The sequence below is a fragment of the Haliaeetus albicilla genome, chromosome 6, assembly GCF_947461875.1.
Source record: "Haliaeetus albicilla chromosome 6, bHalAlb1.1, whole genome shotgun sequence".
Taxonomy (NCBI): domain Eukaryota; kingdom Metazoa; phylum Chordata; class Aves; order Accipitriformes; family Accipitridae; genus Haliaeetus; species Haliaeetus albicilla.
The window spans coordinates 36789788-36810050 of record NC_091488.1 but is presented as its reverse complement, the minus strand read 5'-3'; the positions used below and the strand labels follow the sequence as shown (position 1 = coordinate 36810050).

The 20263-nt window shown below is 41.8% G+C and overlaps 1 protein-coding gene across 20 annotated transcripts in view; it reads left to right on the top strand.

Moving 5' to 3' along the window:
• BBX (BBX high mobility group box domain containing) overlaps window positions 1-20263 on the top strand; it is a 148201-nt gene that overhangs the window by 19021 nt on the left and 108917 nt on the right. For 3 of the 20 annotated variants that reach the window (XM_069785570.1, XM_069785574.1, XM_069785575.1), the window contains exon 3: window positions 16607-16690. The exons of 14 other annotated variants lie outside the window; for them this stretch is intronic. The gene's annotated coding sequence lies outside the window, so the exon portion shown is untranslated. Of the gene's footprint in view, window positions 1-1717; window positions 1850-12079; window positions 12196-13528; window positions 13812-16606; window positions 16691-20263 lie in introns of all 20 variants that reach the window. 3 more of the 20 variants (XM_069785569.1, XM_069785571.1, XM_069785572.1) reach the window with 2 other exon arrangements.

The window sequence follows — 20263 nt, the reverse complement described above, 5'->3', positions numbered from 1 at the left end:
CTGTGAAATAAAATGATAGAAAGCTAAGAAGATAATCAGTAAAAACCTGTAGATCCCAAGGGAGTTACCCCCCATCGTTGCTCTACAGTTCCAGCCAGCGCTATCAGTTTTTTCAACTGCTGACCCTTTTTTAAATGCTGCCAAACTTGCATCTTTTTGACAGAGTTTTTCCTGTGTTGTGGTTATCTTTAAGACAAAGGGCCGTGTGGGGTTTTCATCTGAGGAAGATGGGAAAGAATTTTACTAAAATAAAAATATTTATCTTCAAGAAAAAAAGCAACTGAAAAACAACTTCTAAAAAAACCCAAACAAAACAAAAACTAGAGAAACAGCCTATAGATCTTAAGGAGCTTGGCCTGAAGAATGCTGGTCCTGCTTGCTGTCCAAAGAATTGATTTTTTTTATTTCACGAATACAAAAGTTTTTTGTTTCATTGGTTTTTAAGAATTGTGCTTCAGTTGTGGAGAGGACAAAGATCTTTATACACTTGATTATTTTGGGGCCCAGTCCTGCAACGCATCTGTCATAGCAGTCTCCCTGAGCTATTGCAGTTGCAGGATTGAAGTCCTACATGCAGCTAATCTTACAGGGACCTGATCCTGCTCTGAGACATTTTGGCACAGATCCTTGGGCACGTGCACAGTTCTGGGTAAGCTGTTGTGGCTTGGCATCAGTGAAACAATCGGCGAAGATGGATCTGATTGTGGATTCTGGTTTATGAAGCAGCAAGGGTCCTTTTGGAAATCTGATAAGACTTGTTACATACAGAAGTTTGTAAATTCTGCAACCTGAGTGCTTTTTAGAGGTGTTTCTCAAGAAATAGAGACAATTACATTCAGAACTTTTCCTCTTTTCTCCTTAAAATGTAAGGCTACACAGTTGACAGCAAAGGGAGATCAATAAGGGTGTAGATAAAATAAAAACAGAAGGGGTAAGTGGCCCAATAGTGTTTGTTTTTTGTTTTTTTCTTCCTCCAGTTCATGCATTAATAAAGTAATTAATTTATGTAACTGCTTGGAAGGTTCCCTCAACAAAAGTTTGCAAAAGCCAATAATGTTTTTGCAGAAAAATAAATGTCCTGAGAAAAAGTAAAACAAATCTTACCCTGACAGCTAAGCAGTAGTGTTTCAGATGGGAACCAGGCTGAAGCCATGCCGTGATGCTTCCTTTACCTGGACCAGATGCTTTTGGCTCCTTAGAGAATTTGCAACTTCAAGCAAAGTTAATGCTGGTCAGTTTTTGCTGCTGGTGTTCAGAATGCTGTGGACAGCAGTGAGAACTGAAAATAATCAGGTACTTTTCAGTCTGTTGCTGCTTGGGAGTGCTGTTACTATCAGGTCCAACTAAATTATGCTTACCAAGGAGAGAACTTCTGGTCAGAGTACGAGAAGTGTCTATGCTGCCACTGGTTTCAAACCATCCTAAAGAATAAGGTAGAAGCTCAACTCCCTGGTACTGTAGTTAGACTGCTGTGGGCATGTAGGCAAGCAGAAAACTCAGGCTTCCCACTGCATTGGTAATACTGCAGAATATAGGACGAGTGGAGAAACAAAGTGGGAATAAGAGGATATGGCAGGATATGATTCACTTCCATCGAAGTGGAATTTCTTGTAGGGTCCTAGTATTTTCCTCTCATGCTTTATGGTGTTATTGAGACCTGCAGTGTTAGATCTGATCTGTTCTGGTGCTAGAGCATGCTATTTCTTTTTCTCTGTAGCCAAGGACTGAAGGTGGCTCTTAGATACAAGTCTGCAGTTACAGTGAGACTGACTTAGTACTCCAGAGCAGGGAAAAGGCTGAACCAAATAGCTCGTGACGAGATGTCTGTATTCCTGATACCCAGAGTGAGGTAAGAGTATAGTGGTACCTGGGCTGTCCTTGCAAGGTGTTAGTTGTATCTGGGGCAAGTAGGGTATGCCCTGCATTTCTGATTCCCTGATCATCCAGACTGAGGACTCTTCTAGAGCTCCCTGCCTGTTTGTCTGTCTGGGTTTCCTGTAGTGGAGGTTGGGATGGGTAAGGACAACTGTAAGGAACATTTTGGTGTCTTCCAGACAGTCAGGACACAGACACAGTTCAGCCTGGGAGGGATTCTCGGTACTGGAGCTGAGGTGTGGTTGGAGATTGTCACGGACACCTCTGAACTTTTGGCTTCTAAGTTAATTGTATGGCTACTAGGAGTTTTAAGAGTATACAGGAGGACATGGTGGGGGAGGAATATGATGGCTATCAGAGACAACCCCACTTGTGAAATTACCAGGGAAGCTTGTGAGATCGTAAAACTTTTTATTCAAGAACACAAATATCTGTCCTTCAGGTATATTGTACCAACTTGATTCATTGCCTGATATTTTGTCATTGTTTCACTCTTCAGCAAAAATGCATATTGCTTATGGATGAAAGAGGACATTCCTGCTGTATTTCCTTTGGCTGTGGATCTGCAATTACTGTTCTTGAGTTTTTGTATGAGCTAGTAAGGCCTTTACTAGGGATGATTTGCTTGTGCCATCAGGAAGAGTTGTTCCTGTTTTGAGTCTGTTGACAGTTTTTCCTTTACCAGAATGAAGTTCCGAGGAGTTAAGTTTGCTACAGTTGAGACCAAGTACATAGCACAGTAGATCTCCACCAGGTTCAGCGAAGCAGTTGCGGGATGATGGGGAGAAGTGCTCCATAACTGTTTTTGCATTTCTATGCATCTGTAACAAATCACTTAGAATGGAAAGGAGCAGGTTCATTGAGGCTGTTGATCAGGTTCATGGAGTCACATCATCTGCACTCCTCTGCGCTTTCTCAGTTTTTGAGATCTGGAGCAGCAGAAGTTTTGCTTAAATAAGAGAACCTCATCTCTCTATTGTTTGCAGCTGCTGTTGTCACACCTACTTTGTGGAGGTGCAAAAGACAAGTTACCTACTGAGACGCAGTAGACAACACGTAAGACATGAGGACAGAGATCCATGGATCTTCACGTGCTTGTTACTGTGTTGAAAAAGTTCTTCCATTCCAGTTGTCTCAATTCTTCTTTGGAGAACTTCACTCATTCATTAAGTTGGCCATGTATCATAGGGGTGGAGGGGGATAAGAACAGGAAAAACATAATACAGAAAGTCAAATTGCAGTTAAAAAGCAATCACTTGGAATCAGATCTCTTGGGAGAACTGGGCATGTGTTATCACCATATTAAAAGTTGAGCACATGCATAATTCTTTGTAAGACTGAGATTATTATGGGTTCCGAAGTTGCACCTCTCTGCAAGGATTTTCAGCCTAAATTCCTATTATTTCTATGTGGAATCTATTTCAAATATGTGAAACTTACTACTGGTGACAAGTATTTGATCATAGTGTTATTTTAAACTTAAGATGCATCAGCTTCCAAAACTTGGGATTCTTGACAGATATTTAAATATTTAAAACACCCTCCATAAGATTACTAAATCTAGCAGTTCAACTATATAAACAATGCTTGGAATAATGAACCAGAAAATAATCACAATGGCGTACCCTCTCCATAAATATTTCTCTCTTATTTTAACATTCACCGTGGTGAAACACAAGGAAAGTAACTCCTGCATGTTTATTTGTTTTAAGTGACTAGCTTGCTGCTGAAACAGGCTTTCAGGGAAATCCATGGAGTCCCACAAGGTGGCAGGAGCTAACTGTTCTATACTAGAGCCATGGTCTGAAGGAAAGTAAAAGTAATAAACTGATTTTGCTAGTTGCATGCATTTGAATGATGAGCAAGTTAGACCCAAATTTCAAAAACCCACCTTGTATAGGTGTTACTTGGGACTTCTGAATAATTTGGGCAAATGAATGAGATACTATCCTCAAGAATCTTATTTCAAAAGCGAAAGTTCGAGTATTCTTACTTTGTCAACAAAAAGGACCTTTATTTTCTCTCGGTGGTAATTTGCTTGTAATTTGCATCATCGCTGTGAATGGAGAGCAGGGATGAAGCCATGCAGGAACTTGCTGGCGTATGAGGTTCACAGTTCAACAAATTGGCAGTAAGCTTCTCTAACTTGCAAGTTCACCTTGACATCATGGGAATGGCGATTACAAGGTGGGACACAGCAGCTGGGGCTGAGGGACTGCAGAAGTAAGGGAATTCTCTGCTGCTTTAATGAGGCCATAGAGATGTTTTTCCTTGGAAACTTTGAAGAATCAAAATGGCATTAAAAGTATCCAAGCTTGGGGATTGTTGGAAGTAATCAAAATAGTTCATCCCAACTGTTGGGACTGTGTTGGCTAGTAGATTGAGCAGAAGGCTGAAAGGTATTCCTTTCTCTTCCCAGTGCCCCGATCTTTCTTTAGGCTGCTGGAGTTTTTGTTTCACTTTTTCTTGCTTTTGTTTCCCCTCACCTGCTGATGGTCAGCACTCTCCTGGAACATTCTGTGATCAGAATGTAAAGCACTGCAAAAGAACAAGGGGGTTAATCAAGTATGTCTTATGGAAGGCGTGATTCGAGACCTGTGGTTATATGCTCATGCTTGCTTAACCTTGCACTTTGAGTTCCAAGTCTCTCACTTTTGCAAAATCTCTCTGGCCTGCCTTAGAAGAAATCTGTGGACTTAGGGTTCTAGTTGGCAGAAGTAACACTGAACACAACAGTAGTAAGATGAAGTGATTGGCCCTGATTCAGTGGACCACAAAGTGTTGGTTTGGAGACTTGTGAATCTCTTGATCTGTGTTAAGAGATTTTATTTTAAATCAGTGAATGTCCATTTTTATTTTTTGAATGAGAGGACAGATCTGTATATTAGCCAGGTATCTTTGGGAATTGGACAACCCTGTTTATGTGGACAGACAATGCAATTCAGTAGGACTACAGTGAAATTGAGAACAGGTAGCTTTCTTAACCAGTAGACAGGTATTAGGAACAAAAATAATTCAGCTTTTACACAGAATTTCAGTTTCTCCCATCCCACTTAGTGTCAATTGCTTGTCATTATGCTGTAGAAAAAGAATGTAAGCATTTGTGATGGGGATATCTGGAATAGCTATATGAGGTGAATTGAGTGAAAATTCTTCCATGCCTGTATATGAAATAGTGTTATTTCTTTTTTTAGCAATGACGGAAGCAACTTAAGTTGAGAACATTTAAAATCAGTTCTGTAGTGACTTACAGACTTGTTGCACTAGCATACATTGTCCAATAAAATGCCTACACATCGTTTTACTGACAGAGGTGACGGGACAAGATGTAGACACGAGTGTTTTCAGCAGCTGCCATAAAGGAGTAGCATATACCATTGTCTTGCCAAAATACGGGAGATTCAGAAGCATTTCTTCTTATACTGCTGTTTGCAGGAGTGCATGAAATTTAGGAAAATCTTTGTTGTTAGGGCTGGCCTGAATAATTTTAGTGGATGCAGTCAGACGATACAATTTCAAAGTGAAAATTTTGTGTTTTCCAATGGTTACACCTTTCACTTGCCTGTAATTTGAAAAGGATTCTAGTTCTTAGATAAACATCCTAAAATAATGATTATGAAAGTAAATAATGAAGCAAGGATTCAGCATTTGATGAGCACACTACTGAAATCTGTTCTATGCAGTTGAAAAGGCACATGATTTACACAGTTATGTACCAATAGGATTGGACTGACTATCAGTATTTAAATTAAATTACTATCAGCTGTGAATTATTAAGCAGTTGGTGCTTATTGAAACAAAGTTAGCTGTATCTGTCATTACTTCTGTTTGAGATTTTCAGTCATGCAAGTGAGTTAGATGCCTCGTTTCCATTGCAGCTCAGAAGCAACGGGTCACTTATGTTGACTTGAAATATTCAACTCCCCCTCCGCATCTGTATGCAAATGTGATGGAAGAAATCAGTTTTAAACTTCAAGATGGGAGATCAGGTATTACCAAGGTGTCTGTGTTCAAGAGTGTTCTTTAAGTGTAGTTCCTGCATGCTACAAACATACGGACCTTAATGTGGCTTGCAGAGAGTTTGCTACCACTGCACGTTCAGAATACTACAGCAAGGTAAAGTTTGATTCTTAAGTTTCTTTATGCACAAAAGGTCAGTGATCGTGATAATGCCAGGGGTAGAAAGAGTAGTGCAAGCAACTTGCTTTAATTCGACCACAGAGTCAATACAGAAAAAGGCTCCGGAGTGTATAGTGACATGTCTTATTGGGCAGAGTGGTAGCTTTCCAAAGAACAGTGGATGCTGGGTGGCATTTCTCAGCAGTGACAAACAAATGATCATGAGAGATTTCTGCTTTGTGGTGTACTTAAAATTATTATAGTGAACTGGGAGGCCTAGTAAAGATTACTGCATAGTTTGGCAATTGCTGTATAACTCCAAATTAATCACAGTATTACTAGAGGAAATAAAGGTGGGAGGTGAAGAGGACTACCCAGAAAATGTGCCTCTCCAGTGTAAATATCATCTTCAAGGAAACCTGGGGTCTTCCCTATCTGCCAAACTCTGTCTTACATGTCTCAACTATTCTGTTGATTTTAGTTAATTCAGGGACAACTGGGAGTCGTCCCATCCACCAAATCGATTGCCTACTGAGGTGCCGAGTGCTTCCTCTTCTCCATGACCTTCTTGGGAATGCAGGGCATCACTGGCCTCTGGTAAATGCCCAACTCAACTGAAGAGTCCAGCCAGCCAAACAGGCAAATATGTACTGCCTGTTTACTAACAAAGTTAAGAGTTTTCTGCATCCCTTCCAAGTCTGATTTGCAGTTGGATTTGAGGGATTTTGACATCTAGAGTTGGGTCTTTTAAAGAAAAACTCAAGATTCTTTACTACCAACATTTTGGAAGCACCTTGTTAAAATGTAGCATTTTAAAATCCCACCTAGGGATAAACCTGGCATAATCTCAAACTTTAAGGGTATGTCTACATTGTAGACCACTGTGTTTTGTAGTTACCTGAGTGTGTTCATTAAGGTAGAACAAGTATCAGAAGTGGTTTGGCCATGATAGCATGGAGCTCTGTACATGCTAATTTAAGTTGCGCTAAGTAAGGGGAAATTAGCTTATGCAGAGCTGGGCAGGGCTGCTGTAGTTAGAGTTCCTTGTACTCGATTAGTTGGTCTAAATCAGGTTTCTGTGTCTAGGAGCATAGGGCTGCTGAAACCATCTGGAGTCTTTGGGTCCAGTCACTGACAGTTGGTGCCGTATGCAGTGAGGGCACGTCTTGGACATTCCTTCAAAATGCAAAATCTGGTTAGGCTGCAGTAACAACTCTTCCTACACTAGCAAGCTGCAAATCCTGTTTATGGATTTCTTTTATAGCGCTGGATGTTGAAAACAGTACTTTCTCTTGGGAAAATATTATTCAGTTAACTTGGTATTTAAGTTTCGTTGGTGAAAGTGAAAACTAGTTGGGGCTAAGATTATTATTATTATTTTTCTTGGGTTTTATAGGAGTGGGGGAGGCAGGGGAGGATGAGCATATTGCCTTTGGTGGTCAGAGCAGAACTTTTGCCCTGCTGCTCTGCCTTTCTTTAAAGAACCTGTAATTGAAAACTAGAGTCCTTGGGAATGTATGTGAAATTACAGAAGTACGTCAACACTGAGGCCAAGTTACCTGTGTTTATCTCAAGTATCTAGTGTGTGCCATTCAGTTTAGTATCTATTTAGTACCCATCCCTTAAATAGATCAAGCTGGTCTTTTAGTGACTTCAAGGAAGTTAGGTATGTCCAAATTAAAAGAAATTGTAAATGTGATGGCTGACTAGCTAGTGCTCCAATTACTGGGCCAAGCCTTGTGCTTATATACCAACATAATCCTTCAAGGCCGTGTTTAACATTCTCCCCTATTGTCCCTCCACTCTCTTATAGAAAAAATAGAATTAAAAAAAAAAAAATAATCAATACAGCATTTAGTATGCTGAAGACTTAAATAAGTGTCCATTGACAGGGAATTACTATGTCTGTGTGGTTTGAATACCGCATTGGTCTACAAGTGATGCAGTTAAGTTCAAAACCCACATCTATACCCAAGTCAGAAGATCAAATTATAATAGTGGAATTGCTTTGACAAGGACATGAACATCAGAGAAGATGTCGAACTTCTCCAGGTTGCTTGTTACAGCAGCCTCTTGCTCCTAGAGGACTGCACCTGCCCTTTCTCAGGTCTTTTCAGCACCAAAGCTAGCAGTTGCTTTCTCTCTCCTTCATTTTCCTGGGCTGTACCAGTCAGGGTCCCAGAGAGCAGCGGTGGTAGTTGGCTAGGTGAGAGACACAGGGACGCAACTGATGACTTTTCTAAAGTTTAACAGCAGCAGCTAGAAGTTTTACTGTTTCCCGTGGGCCATCGTGCCTTTCCGTGGCAGTTCAAAAGGCATCGGTAGCAAAAGTACCAGTGGGTCAGCTCTGCAGCCGCTGCGTTTCACAGCATAAGGTTTTCATGTAAATAGCTGTTACTGTTAACCTGTGTTTAACTTAGAGTGCAGGACAGATGCAGGAATAGGAGAATTTGTGTTACTGGCAAGCTGGTGTTGTATGCCAACAATTAGAGTGTTTGTTGCTCTTCTACATAGACCAAAGACGTAGTTTGGGTCTATAAAGCATTGCATCCTTTGGTAACAAGTGGCCTATCTTAAACCTTTTCTTTCTGTCAATTAAAAACAAAAAAAAGATTCTTGTATATTACAGAAAGGCCAATATATTAATGGTATTACTGTGTTTATACAGGCAGGTAGCTAACATGTAGATTGGTATCAGTGTTCCTTGCATTCATGCTGGAGTGGCAGGAAAAGACCCATCCTCTTCTATGATATCCCATAGATGTGTTTTAGACCTGAATGCAAGAAACCTGTATGATTTTCCTTGATGAAGAGGTTTGCTGTATTTATGTGCATCAGTCAGTACTTTACATAGTGCATTGACTTCTGGTGGCTGAACATAGAATGTAAAAAAAAGTTTGGTTTTGTTTTTTTTGGGGGGGGGGGGTATGTGTTTGAAGTAAAATATGGATTTTGAATGTTGGTAATCCGTTCTGTGTTATTTTATAGTTAAGTGAAGTGTTGCATAATAGAAACTTTTTTTAGCTTTAGAGTCCCACACAAACACCGGGGGGAGAAACCACAGACCAGAGAAGGAAAAGTGCCTTTTTTCTTTTCTTTTTTTTCTTTTGATTGAATGAGAAAAATGACTCATTTAGTTTTAGATAGTATGCTGGCAAAACTTAGAGAAACTCTTAGTTAAGAGAAGACAATGTGATAGCCACTGATTCACACGTCCGGCTTTGGTGTCAGGTCTTTGGATAAGGGTGGACATCATCACGAGAGATGCTCTGGTGTATGAAATCCTAAGAAACAATTATTACTGGAGATGAAATTATATGTTTTTTTTTTCAAGTGAGTTTGCGATTAGCCAGGGCTAATTAATCGTTTTGCAGAAGCACCTTGAGTTCAGTTTGTTTGCAGTCATCCAGAGGAATTGGTTGTTGGTGAAACAAAAGAATAGCTGAAGATTGGGTGACATCTGATAAACCCACGGGGATGACTGGAAATTCTATTTGCTGGATTTGCACGTTGGGTACTGTACTTGCTGGCGTGACCCCCCCGCCTTGCGTTTCCAGGGAGGAGTCCTCGCTGCAGTGGCCTTGGCTGGGGCCAGCCGTCCTCCTCGCAGCTCTGCTTCCCGGGGGCGGCTGTGCCAGGCCCGGCTGTTGCCGAAGCGGTGGTGTGTGCTGGTGTGTGCTGTACCCCTGCGGGGCAGGGTCCGGGGCCTGAGTCCCCTCCGATGGAGGGCAAGGGTGGGAGGGGAGGCTGCGGAGGTGGGAGAGCAGCCGTAGGTTAAAACAGTGTCAGGACAGTTAAAGGTCAGGCTGGGTTTGCTCTTAAGTAAAACTGAATGAAAACGATTTCGCTGCCGCTTTTGCTGCCCTGCTTGCTTTTGCAGAAAGTGTGTTTATGGAGGAAAATATAACCTGGATATGCCAAGAAACGGGATGGCAGCCCACCTGCAGGGACCTGACCTCTCTTCTGTGCTCGCTTCCTCTCTCGCTTGTGCTGCACAGAGGCTGATCTCATCTCCTGCTATGGCTGGCACAGCCACCGGCTGTCCACAGATGTGGACAAAACACGTTTCTTTAAGTCACTTGCCTGTTTTCTAAATCTTGCCCATTCGTCCCCCAACCTTTTCCAGTGCCTACAGAGGTCTGTCAGATTTTTGGCCCTTAAATCTGAAAGGAACGGATCATAGATTACTGCCCAAAATGAAGCTAAACTTCAGGATTTTGGCAAATGTGATACCAGTGGGACCAAGCTCCAAAAATCTGAGCTCTAGTTCTGGTGCTAAAGTCCTACATTGCACTTGATCACCGTCTCAATAATTAACATTCAAATAAGTGCCAAACTTGGGCTTTCTAATGTGCAAGCTAATACTGTAACATGAAGAAAATTGCAAGTGTATCCTGAATGCAGAACTAGGGATGCCATAGTGGTTTTCCAGCATTTCACTAAAATAAATTACATTTGAAAGATTTAATTTTTTATGTATCTAGATTTTAATTCAGTGAAGTACTTGGTGAATGAGATGTGAAGCTGGCGGAAGGTTTTTTTTCCTGAAGAAAAGATGACAATATTTGGCCCAAACACTAAAGGATTCTGTAAAAACAATTAAACGTACTCTAAAGGAAATAATTCAAATAAATAGTTTTGTGTAGTGGCTGTTTCTAATTGGGCTTGATGTTTTATCACACTTAGTTTTCCATTTAGGAGGGAGGATGGGAACCATGAAACTTGATGCAAATTAGCAGAGTGAAATAGCTTTCTTTGCAACTGCTCTTTGAACCTTCGTATCTCTTTTAAGAATATGCTTACAGAATATTGCAGCAGTACATCTAGGAAGAAAACTGGGTTCTTTTAAAAACCAGAAGTACATGTCTTTCTAATAAATTGTTTCTGATAGAACTAGAAAATAGAGAAGATTATACTAATGCAGTTTTCTTTTTAAAAGTCTGTTCTGCATTTTAATCTCATGGAGAACAGCTCTCATTATTTGTAAAGCAAAAACTAGACAAAACCCTCCTAATTTTAAGAAATTTTGATATTTGAAATGTGGTCGGGTTTTTGTGCTACGGGTAACGCGTGATTTTACATTGTGAAAAGTAAACTTCTGCATCTGTAAACGTGCCAGTATCTTGTTCTGGTAATAAAGCTAGAAAGGGGCAACGGTGTTAGGATTTATTCTGCCACATTGTATGTAGTATCTGAGTGCCTTCCACCTATAGGAGAGAAGAACTGGGATTTAACTTCTTGGGATAACGGTGTGGGGGAGGGATAGGAAGGGACAGCATGCTGCTTGTGGTAGGACTTTTGGCTTGGGTATTTTACACATTTTTTTAGGTATGACATTTGTACCTAAAGTTGTTCTGACACTTGTGATGTGCAGGTGTGTGTAGTAGGTAACGGGGCAGTGGCTTTCTGGTGATGGAAATGTGCTTTTGCATGTATGCTGTTAATATACTACATAGCTCAGAAAGCTTTTGTGTCTGCATGTGCATATATGAAAATATGTGATACAACTTCTTGGAAGTGCTGAGATCTAGGAATAATTAAAATGGTGATTCTGCTATTTCTGAATACACAGATTGTTGATGGTGTTTTCTGGAATGTTTTATGAATTAATTTATCTGTTTGGTGTTATTAAGCGTGTAGTATTGCAGAGTTATGTAAGTGTTGGATTGTGAGATTGTATCCATTTTGAGCCGAGTAGTGACTTTGTTTAGATTTAGTGATTAATATTGTATTTCTTCATGGGATTGGAATAAAACATGGAGCTTCAGTGGAGATGATAACTTATTGATACTAGTGCAAACTCTGTATGTGTATGTGAGCACAATTCTTTTGTGAATTTTACAGGAGGCAAGATTACAGTAGTAGACTGATAGTGCAAATTTGATTGATAGGGGAATTGTTTGGATGTCTTCACTGACAGTCACCTCCCGGTTAAGTTTTGGAGTGTTTTATATATCCTCTCAAAATATTTGTTTGTTTCTCTGATTGTTTGCTGTTATATTTCCTTGTTGGTTAGCAGGAGAAAGCTTTCAGCCATGCACAATTCATCAGTGTTACTTTTTCCCTTTGTATCTTCTTTCACCAGGTCTTCCCCATCTTGGTCATTTTCTAAGTAATTTTAATGCTCATGAAGTAGCAGAGTTAACAAGCCAGGAGAAGTCATCCTGTCATGTCAGTTCAGAAGATAGATGTACTGATGGAGTGAGTAAATTTCTGATCAAACTGTCTCCAGGTTGGCTTCTTTTAAATAAATGTAGAGATAATTTTGTGCCTAATCTCCACCTGCCTTTAATGTAGCGAATGAGAGGTCAGAAATTGTCACATATAAATGAATTTTGACAGCTGTAGCTTAAGCAATACAAAAATTTGAAGTTAATGTTAAAACAGTACAGAATAACTACTCGATTGGAAGTGCCTGGACTTCTAAGTGTGTGTGAATGAGTTTAAAGCACAGGAGTGCAGACACTTGTAGGTGCTTGCTACTTCCTACTTCATGCCTTCTTTCTGATGTAGGTTTTCATCTTGTCTAGTAGCTAAATTGATGAAAAATAGATGATTATGTGCTAGATGATCCCTTTTCATGACCATTTTCAAGCTTTCAAAAAATTTGTATTCTCTTTGCAAGAAAAGCTGACTCAATTTAAAGTAGTGGGTTTTCAACTTTTTTTTTTAATTACTTTAAAAACACTAAAAAAGTGTCCTGTAGATGATATGGATGACTGAAAAATGAACGTAAGCCTACCAACAATGGACTAATCTTCTTAGTTACTTTTGCAGACCCGTAGGAAATAATGACTGCAGTGTAAAAACTGCTGATGTAACGCTGTATCTATACTGAAGTCAGAGACCTCTGGACAGGGTAATAACACTACCCAGCAAAGATGATGACAGAAGTCTAACTGTTTGGTAGCGTTAAGCACAAACTGTTTCACTTTGAGAGGAATGGTTGCCTAATAATGACTTTTGCAGTCCTGCCCCTGAAATCCTACAAATGGTACACTTTGATTTTAAAATGTACTTGTTATTTTTGATGACCTCAGTCAAGGAAACTTGGGAGGGGCAAAGAAGCGGAGAATAATTATTCGAAGTACAAGCAGATGCTACTCTAATTTCTCAAGGAAGTTTCTTGCGTAGAAAGGCAGGGCCTTTCTCCATTAAAGAAATGGAGCTTTTTGTACTGAAAACAATGCAATACTTCAGCTGATGTTTCTCCAACTTTTTCTTTGTATGACCTGTCATCTTAAGGATGAAGTGCTTTCAACAGTAAAAGACTGAAGTGGGCTGATAAGAGGAGGGTCTTTCAGAATACTTACGAAAAATAAGTAATAGCAAGTTACTTAAAAACATGTATGAGAGTGGTTAGGGTGTTACTAAGTCAAGACAGAGTGAAGATGTGCCTTTGTTGTTAAAGATGTACACTGCTGAAGATGTGCCTTAAGTGATTTGTTAGTGAACCTCATAAATTGCTTAATGATTTTTATTTACTAACTAAGAATATTTTTTATTTTATTTTTATTTTTATTTTTTTTTTTAGTGCTTCTGGTGTTTTCTGGGTTGCTGGAATAAATTGTCTTTGGCTGTCATGTCAAGAGTGCCAGAGATTGCTCTTCTGTATCTAATGAAATACTCTCACTGGTGTACACATGTACTTGAACTGAAGAAGTAGAGAGGAGGAAGGAGGCTAGTACACTGTAGCAACAGCATACCTGACGGGTATTTGTGAGAACTGAGAAGTGCCATTTCAAAACCAAGTATCAGCTTGAATAGCAGGGGAAAAACAGTACTCGGTGCTGTAGAATCTCCCTTCTCTAAAGCAGGTAGGAACCAGCTTCTCTGAAATACACAGAATAATTCTGGGATTGGAGGTGGACTTGTGAGCTCATGTCTCTCTGGAGTGCTGGACTCATAGAGCTGTGAGTGAGGCTGTACAGGTGTTGGTTTTGATTTGAAGAGAAGCCTAGGCATTTACGTAACAGTAATTGTATCAGAAAAGGTTTGGGAATATCTTTGCTGTTTCTCTTAAGTTGAGCTCTTACCTGTATTTTAACCTTGCCTGCTGTTGGTCCGCACACCGCTGCCACCACAATATCCCATGCAGGTTTTGTGGATTCTTGGTTTTAATACTCACTAAATCTGTTCAGCTGAGTGTATAAATTACATTCCCACTTCTGATATAGTTCTGGCTTTAAACTGTATGTTTTCTTAGTAAGGAAGCAGCTCTATGTCACTTCAGTGCTAATAGTTTCCCCAACAAGAAAGAGTAAGTTCTCCTGAAAGTGAAACTAGAGTGTCTTAGTATATGAATAAAAAGGGATAAAGCTGCCAAACTACGTGGACACTAGTGCAGAAATGGCATTGAGATTAAGGTGGATAGGAACTGGCGTGTTGCTGCTCGTACACTGGCTGGCCTCGCCTGCACGCTGAGATGTAGGCTGCCTTTAGTCTCCTTGTGGCTGTGCTTATGTTGCTACAGCACCTGAAGATACTGCTGCAATGAGGCTTTGCATCCACACCGTTGGAGCAGTTCGCTCCATCAGAATGTATGTCTGCATCAGTGACCTTCAGCTTACAGCCTGTGGAGTTAATGTAACTTCAGTCACCAAAGGTAGGCTGTGAACTGGGAAGGCTGAAGACAAAAGGCATGGGTCCTGTCTGTCCACTTCTGGAGGTGAAGGCCGCCAGGCTCTGCAGAGAGGTAGGGAGAGAGGTGTGGTTTCATCTCCAGCTCAGTCTGGATTTGACTACAGACTCAGTATAGGACATACTTTGAAACAGTGCCAAAAAGTGAAAAAGGCACAGTGAATTTCAGAGGAGTCGTTAAATGCTTTGTTAAAAGTTGCTGGGTTTCATAAGCTTCTGGAATGGGATCTTCCAAATGTCTGTTAAAGACATACTACAGGTTCCTATGTTGAACAGACAAGAAAATACATGGAAGAAGTGGTAAAGATCAAATTGGTTGGCCACCTTGCTTCTCTTTTTCCTTCTCCTGTCAGTACTAGGGTAGAGGACATCAGACAGGATTTTAAAAAGTGTTAAGAACTTGACTTAAACTGATGTACTATTTTGTTTTGTTTTGGTCCCGTGTCCCCTCTGTACCCCCCAGTGCAAAATAGCTGCAAATCTTGCCGTGCAGAGCTAATGAGGCAGAACATTCAGACCTGAAAGACAGCAAGACAAGTGTCTGAGTACTCTCCGTGGTTATCTCCATGGTCTCATTTAAAAAAAAAACCATAAACGAGTAGGTATTATCTGCTTTTAATTGAGAGGTACAGATCAGATCCTGGCTGTGTGAGTGTTAGGCTGATCCATTGACATGCTGTTTTCCATTATCAGTTTTAATTCTTTTGAAACAACAGCTGATGGCTCCCATGGTAGTCAGTCCACCCTGCCTTGTATCTTTTTAGCTTTACCTTGACGCTTTCCTTTTCCGAACTCACCTTTATTTGGAATGTTACGTACCGCTCTGTTTCACGTGGGCTTTTGTAATGCCAACCTAAAGATGCAAACAAAGCTGGCTCCTGAGGAAGGTGGGGACAGCATGGCAAGCGGACTTTTGCAGAGGGGCAGGCAGGGGAGGCTGGCGCTGCAGGAGCAGAATCGGCCCTCCTGGGGGGGGGAAGCCAGCCTCTGCGGCCTGGGGTGCCTCAGTGGGGCTACCTTATGCCTTTGGGAGAGAAGGCTCACGCTGAGCAGGAGATGCTGTTACCGAGTTAAAGCCCAGCTTAGTGTCCGCTTGAATTTTAGCCTGAAAAGCCTCGTGGTTCTCGAAGCTGCTTTCCTAAAGAATCCCCCCCCCCCCCCCCTTTTTGTATTTTTTTTTTTATATATAACTTCATCGAAGGAAGTTAGTTACGCGCAAAACATGGCAGTTCGATCTGTCAGGAGACAGCCTCGCCTGTTGTTCTTAAGAGTTTCCTCCAGTTGCAGGAGCAGGACCGCGAATCCGTCCTGCAGGACGTGCCTTTTCAAAGCGGCTCACGCGTGAAAGCGGGCTCGGCGCCCGCCCGCGGGCAGCCCTCGCCTCTGGGCCAGGGCGAGAACCGCGGCAGCGTCCGAGGGCGCTTCGCGGCCGGGGGGCCGGCGGCGGCAGCGGGGATAAGGAGGCACACACACGGGTGGGCGGCCGGCGGCACACGGGTGGGTGGCCGGCGGCAGCAGAGGCCGGCTACCTGCGCCGTGAGTGCCGCTGCGCGGGGCGCGCGCCGCCGCTGACGTCGGCCCGCGTGGGGGGGGGGAGCACACACAGACACGCACACGCGTGGAGGTGGGGGTCTGCGGGACGGGACGCGTGGGTGTCGTCGTCGTCCGCGTTAGCCGCGAGGCTGGTATGTCAGTAATGCGGTGGTATTCGGCCGGAGCGCAGCTCTGAGCGTCGAGTCTCTGCTCCACTTTTCCTCTCCCCGTGCCTCCGCTCCGCCCCGTCCGCGCTCCCTGTGCTGCTGAGATCAGCTTCCTGCTTTTCATTTTCCTCGAAACGCTGCGCCTCCTCCCCTGAAAGAGTTATTTTCATCGGTCTGGAGTTAATTCTTGTGGGTGGCTGCAGGCTCTTTTTCTGACAGGCTAACACGCCGAGCTGGAAAAGCGGTATCATGGTGATTTTGTTCTGTTGCAGCGAACCAGAGCTGTAGGCAGAATGGTAGACTGCTGCACCGAAAACATTTCTGTGCCAGCTCTGTGACCGTGGAAGGCGAAGGAGGTGAGTGCCGGTTTTACGTCGCGTAGGTCCGGGGAGTTGTTGGAGGTGGAACCGAGACTCGCGACCTACCCTGGCTCAATTAACAAGAAATGAGCAATTACGTTGTTATGCTCTCTGATTAGATGCTTTTGCTCCTACTAATACTGTAATGGAGTTTACTCAGGAAATGATGGATTTTGCTGTAGCAAAGAACTGTAGTCAATGAAAGTTTATAGCGTGGAAGTTTGTTTTTCTTTCATTGAAAAGTGTGGATAGATGGGGCACAAATAGAGCCATAAAGGACAGATGATAAAGGTGAGGTTCGCTCCAAACAGCTTACGACAGAAAAAACAGTCGGATAGGTAGTTTCAGAACTTTTAGACGGATTGAATAATGCCAGAAAGAGACTTTACAGTGATTTAGTAGTAACTGTGGGTCTAGAATAATGTGATGTATGTGAAGGAATGACATGATTTTGTAATGTGTGGAAATAAAATTACACACAGAAAAAATAAAAAGGAAAAAAACGAAATTCTTTTTACAGTTGCTGAGCATCTCTCAGGATGGAAGCCAGGTTGGTTGAGAGAAAGCAGATTGTTTGGAAGACTATCTCAGTTGCAACAAACGGGCAACTTGTATAGAGAGGTGTCTTCTTACATTGTTGCGAATTTTTTTAAATTATTTTTCTTTATGGAGTGAAGAATGTAAATACCACAGGTTCATTAAACAACTTTCAGCTTCCTGAACAGGCGAGCATTGTTCTCTGTATACAAACTTCTAATGGAGCTCTAAAATCATTAATCCATAACTGGTGGCAGGTAGCTACTTACTTTGTGTTGTGGTCCTTCTTTTGCTGCCTTCTCATTACTGCCCGTTAACAGTCAGGTTAATGGGACAACTTTGCTCATTCTGAGTGAGGTGCCCTGAGTGATTTTGCAGAGGACTCTTCATAGGAAGCCACTCAAAAAGCGTAGCTGTGGTGGGCCAGCCGGTGTTGGATGTTGCCATCACAGCTACGGGGTACTGCCTCAGGTCTCAGCTGCTTCCCAGGTGACAAGGGACAATAGGAAGAAATCAAGGATCTTGTTCAGGATCAAGGGAGGTACGATGTGTCCCAGCCTCTGAGGCCTGACCAGAATTGCTTGTGCTCTTGATCCAGACCAGAGTGCACACTTTGAGTAGCTGGTTTTGGTAATGCTGAGTTGAAGTTATTGGTTCTGCTATAAAATGAAATAAATCTAGTCTTTGATGAGTTGTAGGAGTGGGGCATGCCTCTCTTACAGTGAAGTTCCTCAGTAGCTGTGTGGAAAACAGTTCCAGGGAAACTTCAATTTCAAAGTTTGATGCATTTTTATGGAAAATTAAAGAGGTATGGTAAATTAGAAACTGGGGTTTGATTTGTGGTAACATTTTTGGGCATGACTGACTGTCCTTTTTTCCTTGGTGGAAATTAGCACTGCTTCTTTCAGTTGCAGGGCAAGTAGGAGCGTATTTTCTTAAGAGTGTGTTGTATTACTGGGCCACACTTACCACTTGTAATTGAAAAGCTTTGTAGATAAATGTTTAAGGTCAAAAGAAAAACAACAAATGACTTCTGTTGCCCAGTCTGTGGCCTGTCTGCGGTAGTGGTGGAAGAGCATTGTATAGGAAGTAATAATAAAACTTCCACTCATGTATGTCCCTGCATCTTTTGTGTTTGGTTTCAGGTGCTGGGTATACTGCACTGCCTGGTTTTGCCTCCATGAAATCTGTAAATCCATTGCTGTTATATCTACTTCTTGCTATAGACTTGTGCTCAAGAAATTAACCCTGTGTTATGGCATCACTCTTGAGGGATAAAACCACGATTAAAGACGTTTTATGTGCTGTTCGTATCGGTCTGTTAGAACGATGATGCATGCCCCTTTGCCTCAGTGTGTTGATTCTAAATATAATGCTAATGTTTCCACAAGAAATGGGTGAGAAATGTGCTTATCCTATAGATGCAAGTGTATTTCCCATGTGGGCCCAAGTACCCAACTCTTACTTGCCAAAGTTACTACCTTTTTACTCGCGTTCTGCCAGTAGAGAAACTCTGCAGCACTGAACACAGACGTGATGTTAAGCATCAAGCCCAAAAGCTGCTGGACTTCTGTGCTGTTTCACTCTTTTTGTACTTATTTTCAAAATTTTCATTCTGATTGATAGGAGGCTGTTGTAAAGAAGTCCAGCATGTAACAGTAGAGTCAGGAGTTCCTACCAGTGGCTCTAAATTTTGTGCTTATAACTGATTTGCCAGCCTTGCTGACAGCTAGGGTCAAAGCATTTGCTACTTCTCTGTCACATTTTGGCAACCTGGTCTTCTGTTAACTTGTGGAAATTTGTTAATTTATTTTGGAGTGCACTGGAGGGGGATGGGAAGTTCTGTCTGCAAGTTGGATCCTTCTGTTGGAGAGATTGCAAGGGTATTAATAAGTGCTCTCGATTTGTAGGCATGAAGAGAATAGTGAAGGGTATGGCTCCCAGAGTCTTTTTTCACCTTCTGTTCATTACATGTGTAATGCTGACCTCATCTTCAACATAGATAGAAGATACGTTATTTGAACTGCAGGTCCCTGACAAAGAAGTGAATAAGACTTATTTGACAGGTAATAGTGAAGCACCATGTTTAAATGGCAGCACTGTCACTGAAAGAAACAGTCCCAGCCTCAGACACCTGCATCCTACCCCATGGGGCTCTGCTAGTGTTTTTTCAGTTGTGTGATGAACTGGACTGGAGGACAGATCATAGCTAAAATTGATGGGTTTTTTTAGCTTAACTTCTTCTGTCCACTAAAGATAAAACTGACCTCCATTGGGTGCATCATATATTGTGTCATGAATGGGACCAGAGAACTGAACAGCTCTGTTGCCCCAAAAAAGGGGTCCAGGAGCGTGGGGAATAGAAGCAGGATAAGGGGACAGGACTGCTTTTGGCTTCAGAGCTGGCTTATGCTGTCTTACTGCTTGTCAAGCTAGAGCCTTAAGGGCAGGCTAAGTAAAATGCAAGAGAAGGAGGATATATCTCCAGAAATAGACCACTGTTGTCTATATCTCTTCTACTGGGGACATATATGCATCTTTTAAATGTGATTTTGCAGTCTGGATAGCTTCCAGTCCAGATAGCATCAGTTGGTTACTGATGCTGAAGATAACATGTCTTAATTGTGATGTTGCTTTTATCTTTCTCCTGTGATCCTTTCTGAAGTAGGTGCTGCCTTGCATAGCTTTCCTTCAAGTGAAGCAGCATAGCATGCTACATGTTGTGCTGTTCTTAAAAGTTGCATGGGACTTTCAGTGTGATAAGTGATTTTAGCAAGGTAGCTCTTTGTGGACGCAGAATACCAGTTTACTACAGATTCAAGGTGCTGGTTACATTTTTAAGTCTGGAGCTGGTGCTGTAAATTGTTCATATGATCAGTTACTCTTGAGATCTTGACTTAGTGGCGGAATATCTAAAAGAGAAGGTAGCTTCTCCTCCAGTGGCCTGTAAGAAGAGTATGTATCTGTGCCCGTACTATAGTATTTTTTGTTTGTTTTTTAAATAGCAGGGTGATTGTTGCTTGTGTGTGATTT